Below are 19,211 nucleotides of genomic sequence, written 5' to 3'. Positions count from 1 at the left end.
CCTGGGTAGCTCAGTTGGTTGAGCATCCGACTTCAGCTCAGTTCATGATCTCACAGTTCGTGAGTTCGAGCCCCACATTGGGCTCTGTGTGGCCAGCTCAGCCTACTTCAGATTCTATGTCTGTGAATCTGGAGCCTGCTTCAGATTCTGTGTTTCCCTCAGCTTGCATTCTCTCTCTCTCTCTCTCTCTCTCTCTCTCTCTCTCTCTCTCTCTTTCAAAAATAAATAAACATTAAAAAAAATTTTAAGAACTAAACCGTGCACCAGGCACACTGCTAAGAGATGTTCATGTAACATATCATATAATGCTTACAACAAATGAGGGATGAAGGGAAAGGGAAAATGGTTCTTCTCCATCATCAAATATCCAGGAAATGGCAGTCTGGATTCACAGCCAGGTCTGTCAGGCTGCAAGCTCATGTCTCCTCCTCCATGCACTATTGCCTCTCATGATATTCTGATTTATAATAAGAAACTCATATTTGGCCTTCATCCCCATTTCCGGCCCAAGGCTCCCAAAACCTTTGGAATTTCCCAAGTGATGAATCATAAAGGTGTCCTTTGTTATGTTAATGAGATGACTTTTGGACCCTGACTGAGGATGGGGGCCAGGTGCCAGAGGAATCAACCCAGTGATTTAGAGGGTTAGAACTTATAGTCCCACTCTCTGACCTCAGGGAGGGGAGAGGGGCCGAAAGTTGGATCCATTGCTGCAGGCTGATAATTTAATCACCCATGTCTATGTAGAAAAGCCTTCATAAAGAACCCAAAAGGATAGGATTTGGAAAGCTTCTAGGTTGATGAATATGTGGAGATCTGGGGAAAACAGTGTGCTTGGAGAGTGTATGAAAACTTCATCTTCTTTCTCCCTACTTTGTTCTATGTATCTCTTCTATCCAGCCGTTCCTGAGTTATATCCTTGGTTCCTGAGTTATATCCTGTTATAATAAACTGATACTCTAATAAATAAAATGTTTCTCTGAGTTCCGTGAGCTGCTGTAGCAAACTAATCAAACTGGAGGAGGCGATCATAGGAACTTTGATTTATAGCCCGTTGATCAGAAGCACAAGTAACCTAGACTTGCAATTGGCACCCTGGGTTGGAGGGGGTTGGTGGAACCTTCAGTCTATAGCTGGTTGGACAGGAGCACCGGTGACAGCCTGGACTTGTGACTGGCATCTCAAGTGGGGGGACAGGGGGGCAATCTTACAGGACTGAGTTGTTAACTTATGGAATCTGAATCTGATGTTGTCTCTAGGCAGATTGTGCCAGAATTGAGTTGAATTGAGTTGCTTGATGGTGTTGAGTTGCTTTGAGGCTTGAGATGCTTTGGAATTGGGTACAGGAACCCAATTACCTCTCAATCTGTTTGAAAAGAATCACTGATGAGCATGGTGGAGAATACATGGGAAATTGCAAGTCTGGAAATATGAAAGCCAGTTCAAAGGTGCTCACAAAGTTCCCAGTGACACAGTAAGGGCTTGGACTTGGACAGTGGCAGAGGGATGATGATGTGGACGTATTTTAGCATCTGCCCTATCCTCTGCTGAGACTTGGCATGGGTGTTAACATGAAGACAAATGCCACCATCCACAGGGAAGCTCCTATAGCCCACGGTATTTGTTCTCAGAAAGAGATAATCAGCTGTGAACAGGTTGGTTAAGGGTATTAACAACCTTTCTCTGAGCATCATAGAATGGACTTGGAGTACATTTCAGATGCAACTCTGAGCCAGGGCACAGCGAAGGACACCAATCAAAATGGATCCATTTTTCTAAATTCCTCCAATCAAGGAGGATAAAAATAATATAAACCCATCGGGGGCATTTTGTGGACATCTTCACCTGGGTCCAATGGGGTCTTTCTGAAATCCCAGCCCAATATCATTTTTAACAATATTCATTCTGACAATCTTTTATTGACTAAACACATGTTTAGGGAGTGTGAAGCACGCCTAAGTACATGAAGCATTGCACAATGCTTGGGGGCTAGAGCAATGATGTAGTTATAGGTATATTACTCAAGAGCTTACAGTATACTACAAAGTATAAAATACAGATATAAATGACTGAAATGCAAGGGTGGCAGAGATACATGACTTCAGAAGGAATGTAGAATGGCTCTGAAAGTTGAAAAAGGACCCTTCTAGCTGAAGAGGTATGAAGGAGAGAACAGTAAGGGAGGCTTCCTGTACAGATGACAAATAAGAGAGTGATTTAGAGGATTTTCAAGTATGTTTACTCTTTATCTCCCAGATTCTCCAGGAAAACTCGAAGGAGTGCACTATCATTATCATTATCATGTTACTATTGTTATCATATTATAAAGAGGGAACTGAGTCGCAGGGGGGTAAGTTTATTTTTTAAGGTTCACACCACCAGAGAAAATAATAAAGGCAGGACTAAAACCCTGATCTTCTGCTCCCTACTAGTCCTATTAATCTACCAATTGGTTTGGCCACGTCCCTGAGGATATGTTGGAAAGGATCTTTCATACATCGTAAGTCCCCATACCAGCTCCTTGAATAGCTGATTTTATAGACCATTTCCCAGGCACTGGGAATTGCTTTGGACTGGTCTGAGCCAACCAGCTGTGTTGTGGAGCTTTGTTGATCATATTCTCTATAAGCATGTCTCTGGAGAGTTGTTCAGATTCACAGGGCTCTGGGAGTTTCCTGTTGAGACCATTGTCCTGGAAAGAATCTGGAATGACTCTTAAATGACTTTATCTTTTCTCAGAAATACAAGCATGAGGCATTTCCAGGAGTGTGTACTCACATGTCTTCTATTTCTTGATAGACAGTGGAATGTTGTGGTTTAAATTAGAGACACTAGATTCATGTGAATGATGTCACTTTGCCACTTGATAGGCATGTTGACACTGGACAACTTACCTAATTTCTCTGAGCTTCAATCTCCAAATCTGTACAATGCAAACAATAATAATACTGAACTCAGAGGGTGACATATAGTAAGTGCTTGATATATGTGAACTGTTATTTTAATTATACCTCTCTTCACCCTCAAAATAGTATAGACTCTTTTACTTCCAGTGAAAATATCTTTTAGAAAACAAGAGCAAAATAAAGGCTTTTCCAGATATACAAAATTTGAAAGAATTCATCAGCATCAGATCCACACACACACAAAAAGTGTTAAAGGTGTTAAAAGAACTCCATCATACAGAATGAAATAATACCAAATGGAAATATGGATCTACACAAGAGAATGAAGAGCACTGGAAATGCTAAGTACATTTAAAAAAACATGAGTTTTTTTTATATTATTATTTAAATCTACTTAAAATGTAATTATCTTTTGGGGCACCTGGGTGGCTCAGTCGGTTAAGCATCTGTTTCTTGATTTCAGCTTGGGTCATGATCTCATGATTCCTGAGTTTGAGCCCCATGTTGGGTTCTGTGCTGGCAGTGTGGAGCCTGCTTGGGATTTTCACTCTCCCTCTCTCTCTCTGCCCCTGCCCCTGCCCTGCTCATGCTCTCTGTTTCTCAAAATAAGTAAACTTAAAAAATAAAAAAAATAACAAAATAACATGTAATTATCTTTTAAAAATATAATAATACCAACATACTAAGCTGTTCGTAACATGTGTATAAGGAACATTACTGACAACAGCAGTATAGTGACATAGAGGAAAATGAAATTATGCTATTGTAAGGTTCTTTTATAATATACATGAATGTGTATGATATCACTTGAAGGTAAACTGTGATACATGAAACCCTAAACCAACCAGTAAAATAACAAAACGAAGAATTATACCTAACAAGCGCAAAACAAAAAAGATAAAACTAAATTATAACATATGCTTATTCTAATCTAAATTAAGCTAAAAAAAGGAAAAAGAAAAACAAAGAACAGATGGGACAAATAGAATACAAAGACTTTTATGATACACTCAAACACAACCATATCAATAATCACATTAAATGTAAATGTGATCTAAACACATAACTGAAAGGCAAAGATTGTCAGATAAATTTTAAAAAGCAAGACCCAACTATATGCTGTTTATAAGAAACATGTATTATTATTTTAATGCTTATTTATTTATTTTGAGAGAGAGAGAGAGAGAGCATGAGTGAGGGAGGGGCAGAGACAGAGGGAGAGAGAGAATACCAAGCAGGCTGACAGCACAGAGCCCGATGTGGGGCTTGATCTCATGAATTGTGAGATCATGACCTGAGCCGAAATCAACGTCAGAGAGGAAATCAATGAAATATAAAACAGAAATTTAATGGAGGGAAAAAAATCAATGAAACAACAACTAGTTTCTTTGAGGAGGTAATAAAATTGACAAATTTCAATATAGACTGATCAGTACAAAAAGAGTAAGAATACAAATTACCAAATTCAGGAATGAAAGAGGTTACATTACTAAAGATTTTATAAATATTGAAGTCATAATAAGAGAATGCTATGCACAATGTTATACCAATAAGTTTGACAACATAGACAGAATAGATCTTTGAAAAGTTTACTCAAGATGAACGAGATAATCTGAATACCCCTACACCTATTAAAGAAATTGAATTTTCAGTTAAAATTTTTCTCATGAAGTAAAAGGGAGGGGCAGGCCCAGATAATCTTTTTGGTAAATTCCATTAAAGATTTAAAGAAGAAATTATATCAATTTGTTTATTTATGTAGATAAACTTCCAGACAATTGAAAAAGAAGGACTATTTCAACTCACTATGAGGCCATGTTTTGCTGATATTACAAGAAACCCAGACAAAAATGTTACAAGAAAATTTCAGAGCAATATTTCTCATAACCATAGATACAAAAAAAAATTTAATAGACTTTTAAAAAATGAATTCAAACATATGAAAAAAATAATATAGCATGACCAAGTGGGGTTTATCTCAGGAATGCAAAACTAACTTTCTGGAAAAATGAAGAAAATAAACCAGTGAAATTTACAATATTAATAAACGAAAAATGAAAAATCATATGACCATCTCAAAAATGAAAAATAAAAACAATCGGTAAAGTCCAACTGCCATTCCTGATGGAAACTCTCAGCACATTAGGAATAAAAGAAAACTTCCTCAGCTTGGTAAGGGGCAATTACAAAAAGCCTATGGTTAACATCTTACTTTGTGGTGAAAGACTGGCTATTTTCTCCATAAGATCAAGAGCAAGACATTTATGTTCACACTTCTACTCACTATTGTACTTTTGGTTCTAGCCAGTGTAACAAAGCAAGAAAAAGAAATAAAAGGCATCCAGATTAGAAAATAAGTAAAATTCTCTTTATTCTTTTGATGATATGATCATCCATGTAGAAAATATAATGGAATCTTAAATTTTAAGAAGCTACTAGAACTAGGGGCGCCTGGGTGGCGCAGTCGGTTAAGCGCCCGACCTCAGCCAGGTCACGATCTCGCGGTCCGTGAGTTCGAGCCCCGCGTCAGGCTCTGGGCTGATGGCTCAGAGCCTGGAGCCTGTTTCCGATTCTGTGTCTCCCTCTCTCTCTGCCCCTCCCCCGTTCATGCTCTGTCTCTCTCTGTCCCAAAAATAAATAAACGTTGAAAAAATTAAAAAAAAAAAAGAAGCTACTAGAACTAAAATGTGAATTCAGCAAGGTTGCAGTATATGAGATCAATATACAAAATGAATTGTATTTTTACATGTTAGCAATAAACAATCAGAAATAATAATAAAAATCATTTACAATAAAATAAAAATTTATGAAATACTTAGAGATAAATATGACAATAGGTAGACAAGAACTATTCACTGAAAATAATAAATCACTGTGAGAAATTAAAGAATGATATAAATGAAAAGACATACTGTGTTCATGGGTCAGAGCATTCAATATTTTTAAGATGTCGGCTCTCCTCAAATTCATTTATAGATACAACACAATCTCAGTCAAAATCCTAGCAAGCTTTCTGGTAGAAATTGACAAGCTTTTTCTAAAATACCTTGGAAAAAAGAACAAGGTTAGAGAGCTAATACTACATGATTTCAAGTCTTTTTCTAAGGCTACAGTAATCAAGATAATGTAGTGTTGGTGCAAAGATCAACAAATAGATGAATGGAACAGAATTGAGACACCAGAAATAGATCCCCACATACAGGACAACTGACAGAAGTTCAAAGGCAAATTGATCGAGAAATAATATAGTCTTTTTAACAAAACATGCTAGAACAATTGGTATCTAAATTAAAAAAAATTCTCCTAAATCCATTTATCATGCCATATATAACAATCAGTTCAACGTTTATTTATTTTTCGGACAGAGAGAGACAGAGCATGAACGGGCGAGGGGCAGAGAGAGAGGGAGACACAGAATCGGAAACAGGCTCCAGGCTCTGAGCCATCAGCCCAGAGCCCGACGCGGGGCTCGAACTCACGGACCGCGAGATCGTGACCTGGCTGAAGTCGGACGCTTAACCGACTGCACCACCCAGGCGCCCCACAATCAGTTCAATGTGGATCATAGACCTAAATGTAAAGCTAGAAGTATAAACATTCTAGAAGAAAATACAGGGAAAAAAATCATTATGACCAATGGACTGAATGCTTGTGCCCCACCCTCAAATTCATGTTGAAGCCGTAACCCCCAAAGTGATGGTTCTCGAAGAGGGGGCCTTTGGGAGGAAATTAGGATAGGATGAGATCATAAAGGTAGGTCCCTCATAATGAATCAGTGTCCTTATAAGAGAAGATACCAGAAAGCTTGCTTCTCTTCTCTTTCTCCCATGTGAGGACACAGCAAGAAAGTAGTCTGCAAGCCAGGAAGAGGGCCCTCACCAGTAACGAAATCTGCTGCCTCCTTGATTTTGGACTTTGCCACCTAGAGAATTATGAAAAATAAATGTCTATTATTTAAACCACCCAATATATAGTGCTTTAATATGCTAGACACTTGGGTTAAGCAAAGATTTCCTTGATATGACATCAAAAGCATGATCCAGAGGGAAAAAGATTTCTAAATTGCACTTTATCAAAATTAAAAGCTTTTGGGGACACCTGGGTGCTCAGTCAGCTAAGCATCTGAGTCTTGAGTTTCGCTCAGATCATGATTTCACAGTCATGAGATTGAGCCCCACACTGGGCTTTGCACTGAGTCCTCTCCCTCCCACCCCCTCACTTGCTCATGCACATTCTCTCTCTCTCTCTCTCTCTCTCTCTCTCTCTCTCTCAAAATAATAATGATAAAAGCTTTTTTTTTTCTGCAAGGCATTAACATATTGAAAACGCAAGGCACCGACTAGGGGAAAATGTCTGCACATCGTGTATCTGAAATGGATTTGTGTATACAATGGTCTCGGGATATAGAAAGAACTCAATAATTAGAAAACAAATAATATGATTGAAAAAACAGGCAAAAGGTTTGAATGGACACTTTACCAAAGAAGATAGAGATACAGAAAACAAACAAATAAAGATGCTCAAAATCATTTTTAGAGAAATGCAAAACTAAAACCCAGCGAGATACCTCTAAAAATATATAAGAATGGCTAAAATTAGGGGCGCCCGGGTGGCTCAGTCGGTTGGGCGACTGACTTTGGCTCAGGTCATGATCTCACGGTTCGTGGGTTCGAGCCCCGTGTCAGGCTCTGTGCTGACAGCTCAGAGCCTGGAGCCTGCTTTCGGTTCTGTGTCTCCCTCTCTCTGCACCTCCCCTGCTCGTGCTCAGGCTGTCTCTGACTCTCACAAAATAAATAAATGTTAATTAAAAATTTTAAAAAAAAATTAATGGCTAAAATGAAAAAGACTGACCTTACCACGTGTTGGCAAGGATGTGGCACAACGAGAATGTTCACTTCGAATGTTCACTTTGGGAAATTGTGCCTACCATATGACCCAGCCATTCCACTCCTAGAAATGTATCCAAGAGAAATGAGACCATGTTTCCAAACAAATACATGCATGTGAATACTCACAGGAGCTTTATTTGTAGTTACTGAAATCTGGAAACAACCCATATGTCCATTAATGAATGGATAGATAAAAAATTGTGGCTTGTGAACTAACGGTGCATGCAACATGGGTGAATCTCAAAATAATTACACTGAGTGACAGAAGCCAGACAAATATGGGAACATAACGTACAATTCCATTTGCACAAAATTGGGGAAAATGCAAAGTCATATGTATTGACAGAAAAAAACTCAGTTTTTCCCTAGGGAAGCAGGGGCACGGTGGAGGGGCAAGGAGCAACTACAAAGGGACACAAGGAACCTTTGGGGATGGTGAAAATGTTCATTGTCTGGATTATTGTGATGGCTTCAGAGGTGCAAACATATGTCAGAATTTATCAGATAGTACGCATTAAGTTTGTGTAGCTCATCGGATGTCAAATATACCTCAAAACAGCTGTCTTAAAAATAAAATGACACAAGCTACTGAGAAAATAGGAGTATGAACACATGAAAAACAATTATTTATTGAATAATGAATAATTTCTCCTTAAAAAAAAAAAAATCATAGACTCGAGGTGCCTGGGTGGCACAGTCAATTGAGCTTCAGATTTTTTATCTCTGCTCAGGTCACGATCTCATGGTTCATGAGATCAAACCCTGTGTCGGGCTCTGTGCTGACCTCATGGAGCCTACTGGGGATTCTGTCTTTCCTTCTTTCTTCCCCTCCCCTGCTTGTTCCCTCCCTCTTTCTCCCTCTCTCTCTCTCTCTCTCTTGCTCTCACTCTTGCACTCTCTCTCTCAAAATAAATAAATAAACTTTAAAAAAAATCATAGACTCTAAGGTTGGGAGAGTACTTGGAGATAATTCTAGATGAACCCCCTTATTTTGCAGATGAGAATAAATAGCAAAACTCAGAAAGAGAAAGCGACATGTCCAAAGCTGCACAACTAACGGGTGTTAGGTTATAGCGCTTTTTTCCGTTAAGCCATCTTGTGGTGGAGAAATTGCAAGGAGCAGGAGACTTTAAAAATGTTCTATCAGGAAAATTTTCAAGCACACCCAAAACTAAAAAGAACGGCACAGAGAACTAAAATAGAGACTTTAAAGCTAAGTCCCTACCTCCATTATCATCTCATTATTTCCCACCCTAATTTTCTGTTGCCTTGTCTCTAAAATGGGGCTAACGATAACTGACTTGTGAAGATCGAATAAGAGAATGCATATAATGTCTGGCACACAGCACAGGCTCCACAAACGGTCAGCTCTATTATTCATTGTGCATCATGCCTCCATCACTGGCCTTCCCACCTACTTTTTGCCATTTCTGTAGCTCCTGTCCTGCCATCAGCCTGTTGAAGTCCTATTCGTTGTTGTTTTTTTAAGTCCCAACCTGAAGGCCACTTTCTACATATACCTTTCATGATCCTTCTATCCCTACTTTCCAACTATGCTAATAATTACTACTATAGGCTGAGACCCCATAAACGGACGGTCATTTTGCGGGTGGTTTAAAGATATTACCAGGGGGGTGCCTGGGGGCTCAGTTGGTTGTTGAGCATCCAACTTCCGCTCGGTCGTGATCTCACGGTTCGTTGGGTTCGGGCCCACGTTGACCTTTGTGCCGGACGTGCGAGCCTGCTCTGGATTCTCCGTCTCCCTCTCTCTCTGCCCCTCCTCCACCTATGCTCACACGTTCTGTCTCTCTCTCTCTCTCACTCTTTCTCTTTCAAACAAACGCATTGTAAAAAAATTTAAAGGTATTACCAGGGAAGTTGTAATCCCTGATCCTACAAACAGGTATATGAGCATTTTTATTTGAATACACAATTTTCTCTGGAGGGCAACAATTTTCATTAGATCTCTCAGAGGTGTGCATTATTTAAAAGCCTTGAAGAATAACTATGTCCTTGAAACAGTATGTAGGGAAAATGTTATCATTACTCCCATTTATGGGAAGAAAATCCAAACAACTCAGGCCCAAAGAGTTGGGTCACGTCATGGCTTATCTCCTAAAAATGCAGCAGTAAGCATCATGTGCTAAGTGCTTACCTAACAGGGTCTACCGGCAATGTCTTCAGATGAGTCACCCTTTTTTCTTGGTCAGACATGGCAAAGACAGAAGGTCCACAGAGCTTTATGCCCTTTCCACGCGGGCTGTGGTTGAGCCCAACCTTTATAACAATTGCCTAAGGGGTAGCCAGCTTTCCTGAGATGTTTTTTTTGTTTAAATATTTTTTTTTTTTAAACCTCCTTTTTTTATAATAATTATAATTTAAAAAGAAGCCGTGGTCATTCAGGTTTGCTGTGTTGTGACAACCGAAGGGTTTGAATTTGCCCTGTGGTTTGGCCGGAGAATACAGCCAGCCACAAGCCCCATGTGCTCCGCATGAGCCCGAGCCTCAGCCAAGCTGTGCTCTGGGCTGGGTCGAGCTGGGAGGTCTTTCCAGCTCTTTCCCAAACTGCCTTCGTTTCATTTCATTTTCCTGAGTCTGGGAGCGGCAGGAGAATCGGGGGGCCTGGCTACGTAGGTATTATTAGCTTCCGGGATATCCTCCAGGCTCCGACCAACTCACTTTAATCCCCCGTGTGCTCATTCATCAAACATGCATTTTCTTTTCCTTTCCTTTCTTTTCTTTTTTTTTTTTTTTACTGTTTTTGCAAACGTTTATTTATTTCCGAGAGAGCCAGCGTGAGTAGGGGAGGGGCAGAGAGCGGGAGACCGAGGATCTGAAGCAGCTCTGCACCAACAGCCGCGAGCCCGACGTGGGGCTTGGACTCCTGAACCAAACCTCAAGTTCATGACCTGAGCCGAGGTCAGATGCTCAATCAACTGAGCCGCGCAGGTGCCCCCAAACATGCACTGTCTTAAACACTGTCTGATCGTGTCAGCCTTCACTAAACAATCGTTTCCGCCTTCCTGTTGCCTAAAGACTCAGCGGTAGTCCTCAACCCTTTCAAGATCCCGGACCAGTGGTGACTTTTCCGCAGCTGGTGTGGTGCCCAGGGCTGGTGATCTGGAAAGCCCTGTTCTCCTCCTCTCTTCCCTGTCCCCGTAAGTGGTACCGGTGCCACCTGAAGTGAGCATTCCAGGCGCTCTATCTTTCCCCACTCTCCATTTACGGCCAGGTTCAGGCTCTTCTTACCACAACACATATTTTGCCTTGGTCCACGTGGCTCCACTCGCTCGGATCCGTGCAAGCATGATTCTCTCCCAATCATGGCTGCTGTATGACTTTTGCGGGCTCTAGGCACTTCTGCCTTTATGAGCCCCTCCATCCATCTAAAACATGAATAAAAATCACATTTTAGCCATGCCTTGGTATAAAGGCAAATGTAATCCAAGCCAAGTGCATTATGATATATTTGTTTGTTTGTTTGTTTGTTTTTTAATTAAAACATTTTCACAGGCTCCAGGCTCCGGGAATGCCTAATGGATGAATGAGTCCTGTAACTAACCACTACAACAGCCTCCTACCTGGCCTCCCTGCCTCCCCTCCTCCAAATCCATTTTCCTCATGATACCCAGCAGGATTTTTTTTATCATTGTGAATTGGGTTGTGCCACTTTGCTGCCTGAGTGCCCCTGACCAGGCACCAAAGGCTTTGCGGTTTGGGAACTAGGAATGAAGCCTCTCTTGACCACATCCATCACACGTGTAACCGGTTACGTTGGCTAGATCTCCTTCCCACACTTACTTCTAAGACATATGCAAAATACATGCAAAATGTCTCTGATATGTACAAGATATGGATTGTTTGGTGAGCCTATTGTTTTGTCATTCAACAAATAGTATCCTAACGCATGTATATCATCCTTCAACCTTCCCTTTTCACTCAGTGCTAAGTCTTGGAGATAAATTCCTGTTGCTGTACATAGATCTTTCCCATTTTCTCTCACTGGTGCTCCATACTACATCTAATCACTATTTTACCGAGGCTCATTTTTCACCTTACAAACAATGCCACAAGGAACATGCTCGCCCATGTGAGTGTTTCTCTAAGACGGATATCCTGAAGTAACATTCTTGATTCGTAGGCTATGCACATTTTTGCTTTACCAATACTCCCAGCTTGCCCTCCAAGTGGCCATGCTTGTATATTCCTACAAGCAATATACGAGTGTGCCTATTTCTCCACGGTTTCGTCAACACTAACCATCTCCAACATCCTCCAGTGATTCTTTCTGAAAAGACCTGCAAGTGATAAGCTTTTAGAGCCTGAGTATGTCTGTATTTCAGCTTCACTTACATAATCCTCTGGCTAGTGTAGAATGACAGGCTCAAAGGATTTTTCTTTTGCACATTAAGGGTATTTTTTCCTTCCCTCTCGTTTCCAGGTGGCTGGCAGAAAATCTGGATGTTAATCTGGTTTTCATTATTTCTTTTTGGTAATTTTTAAGATTTTAACTCTACCTCTGATATACTGAAATGTCACAGCAAGGAATCGATGTATAATTTTATGTATGTATCTCACATGAGGCTCGGTAGATCCTTTTGGTCTGAGATTCATGGTTTTGTCTCAATTCTGGGAAAACTGAGACCAATGTTTCTTTCTTTCTTTCTTTTAAAATGTTTATTTATTTTTGAGAGAGACAGAGACAGAGACAGAGACAAAGAGTGGAGGAGTGGGGGCAGAGAGAGAAGGAGACACAGAATCTGAAGCAGGCTTCAGGCTCTGAGCTGTCAGCACAGAGCCTGACGCGGGGCTTGAACTCACAGACTGAGAGATCATGACCTGAGCCGAAGTCAGGTGCTCAACCAACTGAGCCACCCAGGAGCCCCATGAGACCAATATTTCTTCAAAGATTTCTTCCTTTCCCTTCTTTTTATTCCATTTTTAATGAAAATTCCACTAGCCACACATAGGATCTTCTGATTCTATACTCCCTTTACTTTTCCATACTTCTGATCTCTTTATCTGGGGAAATTCCTCAGCTGGATTCTTCAGATCATTAATTAATTCTTCACTTGTGACCATTCAGCCATCATATTAGTACTGCATTTTATTTTTAATTTTAATACGTGTACTTAACATAATTATATTTAATAAATACAAAATTATTGGTTTAATTTCACTGATTATCCAATTACTTCCTTTTGTGTTTCAATCTATTCTTTTTTCTTTCTCCTCTTCTTGTTTCATAGATGATACGCCCTCCTTTAGCACTCCAGAGATAGCTTATTTTAAAATGCTGCTCTTACATTTCTGTTAACCCTATTTCCTTACATAACATTCTTCTCTTATTGAATTTATGATCCTTTTTCCATATACAATCTTTAAAAAAAAAAATCTGTTGGTGCTTGTTTGGTGCCCTTTCTGTGTTGGTGGTTTCTATTTCTTAACAAGTGACTTCATGATACAGCCTTGTCAGAATCCAGCCTCCCCATGGGACCTTGATGGCTTTCCACATGGTCAGGATGGGTTCCCACAGGATGAGTTCCCATGGTCAGGATGGGTTCCCCGGATCACTGCTACAAATTCTCATCTACAGACCTCTTTGTACAGACTTTCTCATCCACAGATCTTTCCTTTTCTTGCTTCTGAGTGCAGCCGTTCGTTTATTTCTCTCATTTCTAGTCTTTCTTAGTATTTCTATAGATTGGGTACAGAAATTGGAAATTTCCATTTCTCTTGATGTCCAGGTAATATAGCCCACCCTTCTGAACCCACCAACCCTTCATTAGCTGACATGTACTCATTCTATTCAGCTGCCATATCACCATGACTTTGCTGACCCCTTTTATAATGTAACACATGCAATAATTTAAAGTATGTATAAGGAACAAAGGTAGTATTTACTTCTCCGCTGGGTGATCAGAGAAGATCTCCCAGAAAAGCTGACATTTACGCAAGATTTCAAGGGATAAATTAGAGAACGTTCTACAAGAAAATGAGGAAGAAAATAGCATAAAGACCAAGAGAACCAAGTATATAAGTTCACGCATGCATGAAAGAGCGTGATGGAACCTGGAACAAACTACGAGTTTGGTACCAGTTCTAGACGTTAAAGTGTGTGTGCCTAAGTGAGGGGAAGAATATAGACGTGAAAAGAGCAATTCGACGTAAGAGTATCGTGTGAGTTGGGCTAGGCTAGATCACCTACAGAAACGAGCAAAAACCAAAAGCTCTGTGGCTTTATACAACAGTTTTGTTTTTTTTTTTTCTCACTCATGCAAAGTGTGCTGTGGACCCAGCGGACTTGTCAATGCAGCTGCCCTCCACATGCTGTCTCAACACTGCAGACTATTTCAATCTCATGGCACCTCATGTCAACATGAGGCTTCAGGGTTCAAATGTTATTTTGAGACACTCTTATTTGACTCTTTAAGCAAAGGAGGGCGTTTAGGAAAAGGTTTAACAAAGGAGAGAATTAATGAGATTTTTTTTTTTTTTTTTTTTTTTTTTTTTTTAAGAATGGTGCTGTAGACAGAAAAACCAATTAGGAAGTTATTGAGACAAGCCAGTGTGAATTAATGAAGGCTTCCACTAGTGCAGTTGCGGTGGGGATGCTGGATTTGCAAGAGACTTACATGCAAATAATGGGACTTATTGATTAATGGCACATGAGGAGAAAGGAAAAAAATACATCGGAGCTGACTCTCAACTATCTGGCGTGAGTTTCTGAGCTAATGGTGGTTCACGAACATAGGTGGTGCAGGAGAATGAGCAAACTGAGAATGGAAAGATAGTAACCTCTGCTCAGTAGAAACCTCAGATGGAGGCGTGAACAGACACTTGATCGGTGGGCGAGGAACTGTGGGGAGATAATAGGCTACAGAAATAGATTTGTAAGTAATCAGTATACAACAGCATTTAAAATTGTAGTCATGAAGTGCATTAGAAATATTCAGGAAGAAGGGTTAACACTAAGCTTCTGAGTTTCAGGGCCTCAGAAAGGCCATCAAGACCCAAACATTGTATGCTAAGTTTTAAGAGTGTGTGCATATTTAAATTTTTCCCTGGGAGGAAAGACCATTCCACAAATGTTTTTATTAAGGTCCTACTAAGTACAAATCAAAGGCACTGGCCTGGAATTGGAAACAGAGCAGTAAACAAAAAATACAAAACTACTTGTCCACCTGGAGATTATGCTATTCCAATGGGATGGGAAGGGAGCAACAAACAAATAATAATTAAAATAAATTGTATCTTAGCTGGTGATCAGTGCCATGAGAAAAATTGAAACCAGGTCTGGGGGTTGTGAGTGTGGGTCGAAATACAAGCGATAGAATAGAGCGGTCAGGAAGGGTATCACTAAGAAGGTGACACTTTTAGAACGAGTTGAAGGAGCTGAGGGATGGAACTATGGGGCTTTATGGGGGGTATTCCGGACAGGAGATCTAGCTTTCATTAGATTCTTAATGATTCACTAGGAAGATAAAGAATGATTCCTCTGAAGCAAGAGGAGAGCGAGAAAACAGGGAGAGAAAGAATAGAATCATCTGGGGTCACCTGGGTGGCTCAGTCGGTTAAGCGGCCAACTTCGGCTCAGGTCATGATCTCGCGGTCTGCGGGTTCGAGCCCCGCGTCGGGCTCTGTGCTGACAGCTCAGAGCCTGGAGCCTGTTTCAGATTCTGTGTCTCCCTCTTTCTCTGACCCTCCCCTGTTCATGCTCTCTCTCTGTCTCAAAAATAAACAAATGTTTAAAAAAAAATTAAAAACAAAGAACAGAATCATCCGCAAAAGAATGCTGGTGATTGGTTGTGGGATTCAGAAGAGATGTAAAGGCAGGAGGACCTGATAGACTGAAAACAGAGTGGTGTCAAAGAACAGTATGTCTTGATGAGATTGAAGTCTACTGTTACTGCAGTCTGTAGGGTGATGGAAGGAGCAGAAGACTTAGAAAGATAGGACATGGTGGTCAGAAAATGGGGCGTTTGTTATGAGCTGAGGACTTCAGAGGTGGATGTGACTATGGATGCAGTAGGTGGTTAGGGTCAAGTGGAAGAAGTCATCATTAAGGATGAGGATGTTAATGGATGAAGGCCTAGGGTCACTCAGGATGTCAGGAGGAACGCGGAAGGAAAGGTAAGCAACGGTGCCACACACCTAAGTTCTTAAAGAAAGGAGCAAAGGATGGGAGCAAGAGACTGGAAGGTGGCAGTAACAGGGATGAGCAGTTTGCCAGAGTGATAGAAGGGCAGGGGAATTTGGAAAGAGAGTGGAAGAGTAATAGTCATGAAATCGCAGTAGAGAGTTAGAGAAGTAAGGACCCTGACTCATCCATGATCCGAGTCTGCCCCCCAACCGCACCCCACGGTCTTACCCCAACTGTCCATTTGCTTCTTATGGTCTAAACAACTCTGTCCTGTGGTTGGATCTGCTTGGTCCCTGTGGCCTTAGCATCTGGGGAACCTCTGGGAGAGGGAAGACATAATGAGTGAATAGAAACTACTGTTGCTATAAAATGGACTTAGGTGAGCAAGGGTAAGGGAGGTTGGGAGGGCTTATTGGTTTCCTAGGACTTCCATAACAAAATACCACAGACTGGGTTACCTACACAGCAGAAATATATTTTCTCACAGTTCTGGAGGCTGGAAGTCTAAGATCAATGCGTTGGCAGGTTTGGGTTCTTTTGAGACCTCTCTCCTCGGCTCGCAGATGGTTACCTTTTTACTGTGTCCTCACATGGTTGTCCCTACGTGTCATCTGAGTCCTAATCTCCGTTTCTTAAAAGGACACCAGTCATGCTGGATTAGGGACCACCCAACAGCACTTTTTTTAACTTTAATTACCTTTTTCTTTTAATTCGAGGGAAAGAGAGAGAGAGAGAGAGAGAGAGAGAGAGTGAGCACAAGCAGGGGGGAGGGGCAGAAGGAGAGAAAGAATCTTAAGCAGGCTCCACACGCAGCATTGGAGCTCAACATGGGGCTTGATCTTCCCACCCTGGGATCATGACCGGAGCCAAAATCAAGAGCCAGATGCTTAGCCAAGTGAGCCACCCAGGTGCCCCAACTTTAATTACCTTTTGAAGGCCATATCTTTAGGGGCGCCTGGGTGGCTCAGTCGGTTACGTGTCCGACTTCGGCTCAGGTCATGATCTCGTGGTCCGGGAGTTCGAGCCCCACGTCGGGCTCTGTGCCGACAGCTCAGAGCCTGGAGCCTGTTTCAGATTCTGTGCCTCCCTCTCTCTCTGCCCCTCCCCTGTTCATGCTCTGTCTCTCTCTGTCTCAAAAATAAATAAACGTTAAAAAAATTTTTTAAATAAATAAATAAATAAATAAATAAAGGCCATATCTTTAAATGTTATCCTATTCTGAGATATTTGGGGTTGAGACTTCAACAAATGAATTTGGGAGGGGCAAAATCTCTGCTCAAACAGATGGTGTATGTCTCAACCACTTAAGAATCCCAGGATCATTCCTGAAACGTCACCTGTCCTCCTGCAAGGTCATCAAACAGAAAACCAGGTACCCTGTGTTACCGATGAGGCTAGTTCCTGGTTCCACAGACTTGAGCCCTCCAGTAAAGCTGGGCTAGATGACAGGGCTTCCTTGAGTCAGAAGTTTCAGTAGAGCACGCCCACCCCCTGCCAGAGTTTAAATCCTAACATCCTCCCATTACCCCTCTTTGGCAAGGAGCATAGAGAAAGAAGAGTAAAGAGAGAGCCAGAAGACCTAAAGAAGGCTAGTTTCTAGTTTTTGGTTTTTTTCACTGAATAAAAGAAGGCAGGAAGCAAGAGAAGCTGATGTGTATGACCAGTTAACTCATTTCCACTGCCCACTCATAAACTTAGACTCCAGCCTAAAGAATAAGGAAGAAGGTGGGAATCAGGTTGGGCTGAGAGGTGGGAAAAGGGGAGGGTATCCTCTCTGATACAGAGCCCAAAGTAGATTCTAGAATCTATAAGCCTACTGGCAACTGATGAGGCATGAAGATTTTGCTCTTAAAGGGAGGTCCAAACACCTCAGCATACCTCTTTGTTCAATAAAACTGTGCAATAGGGAGCCAGCTGTGCTGGCCAGGCAAGGGTCATTTGGGGTCTTCCGAAAAACAAGCAAGTTTCTTTTTAAAGTACTCAGTTTCAAATAGAGTGGCCTACAACCTAACATAAAAGAGCACTGGAGTAGGAAACTCTGACTCATATCTCAGCTCACCACCTAATTTCAGTGTGACCCTGGACAACACATTTCTCTCTCTAGGCCTCTGCTACGTCACCTCAATATTATTAATCATACACGTAAAATGCCGATAATAAGGCATGCCCGTTAATGGTTATTTTCAAGAGGAAAGCGTTCTTCTCGAACATACTTTCTTCTGTTATATCCCAGAGTACACCCTCTTTGTAAAGCCACTTTGAGATCTAAAACATTAGTCCAGTATGGATAGTAATGCATCGGGTATGGTTCCACACACTGAAACAAAGAGATGTTAAAGTGTTCGAGAAAGGATACCCTTTAAAAAAAATAAAACAAAAACGAAAACAAGACAGCTAATCCAACATCATCGTTGCAAATTAGAAATCCAAAGCCCAAGGAGGACAGACAAAAAGCTCAGGACTTCTCAGTGGGTTAGGGCAGAATGTGACCTCTGTTCTCAGCATCCTGACTCATAGGCCATGCCAGGCTGCTTCTATTGTGTCCTCCCTCTAGAGCAATGCTTCCAATATTTGGCCACATTTATAATTTTTTTTCATATACATGAAAACATGTTTATTGTTATTTATTTTATATTTTTATTTAAATCTACTCCACATTTGTTTTCTTTTTTAACTGAAATCCATATATGTGAAAGTATGTTGCCACTCTAAATATAAAAATAAAAATAATGAATAAAACATTGCTAAACTCTAGAAGAATAATATGGCCTCTGCAAGACTATGAATTTGGGACCCGCCTGTCCTTGATAAAAGGGTAATTAGCATTTATGGCATAATGGCATCACCCTCAGACTTTCTTCTCAATACTATCAGGAGTGAAAGGGGAATGAAGAAGGCAGGACTTTCTTGGCATATGGTGGTGACAGATACCGAAGGTTGACTCATGCAATTTCCGTTTCCAACCCCTGTCTTCCTTGCTGCCTGTCTCGGCTATGTAAGCTGTAAAACTAAGAATTGGACTTCCAGCATCCCTTGCAGTTAGTGGTGGCCATGTGACCCAACTCTGGTCTGTGGGACATAAGGAGAAGTCCACCAATTCCCTTTCCCTCTTCTTCCTTTTTTTCTGTTTAGAATGTGGACGTGACATGTAGAGTTACAGCAGCCTTTTTGTGACCATGAGGTGGCAAGCATGAGACTAAAAGCCCATATCCTAAGGCTGGCAGAGCAAAAAAGAAAGAAAACAATGCCCAGCAGCTGCCCCAGACCTATGTC

General features: G+C 41.1%; 1 long non-coding RNA gene across 1 annotated transcript in view; it reads right to left on the bottom strand.

Annotated features, from left to right (window-relative positions):
• Positions 1-19,211, bottom strand: part of LOC121034134 (uncharacterized) — a 39,667-nt gene that overhangs the window by 19,216 nt on the left and 1,240 nt on the right. The window contains exon 2 of the long non-coding RNA XR_005792309.1: positions 16,167-16,257. This is a non-coding gene — a long non-coding RNA (uncharacterized LOC121034134). The remainder of the gene's footprint in view (positions 1-16,166; positions 16,258-19,211) is intronic.

This window comes from Herpailurus yagouaroundi, unplaced genomic scaffold (assembly GCF_014898765.1).
Source record: "Herpailurus yagouaroundi ecotype Mexico unplaced genomic scaffold, PumYag 159, whole genome shotgun sequence".
Lineage (NCBI taxonomy): Eukaryota > Metazoa > Chordata > Mammalia > Carnivora > Felidae > Herpailurus > Herpailurus yagouaroundi.
This window is presented reverse-complemented; position numbering and strand designations above follow the sequence as displayed.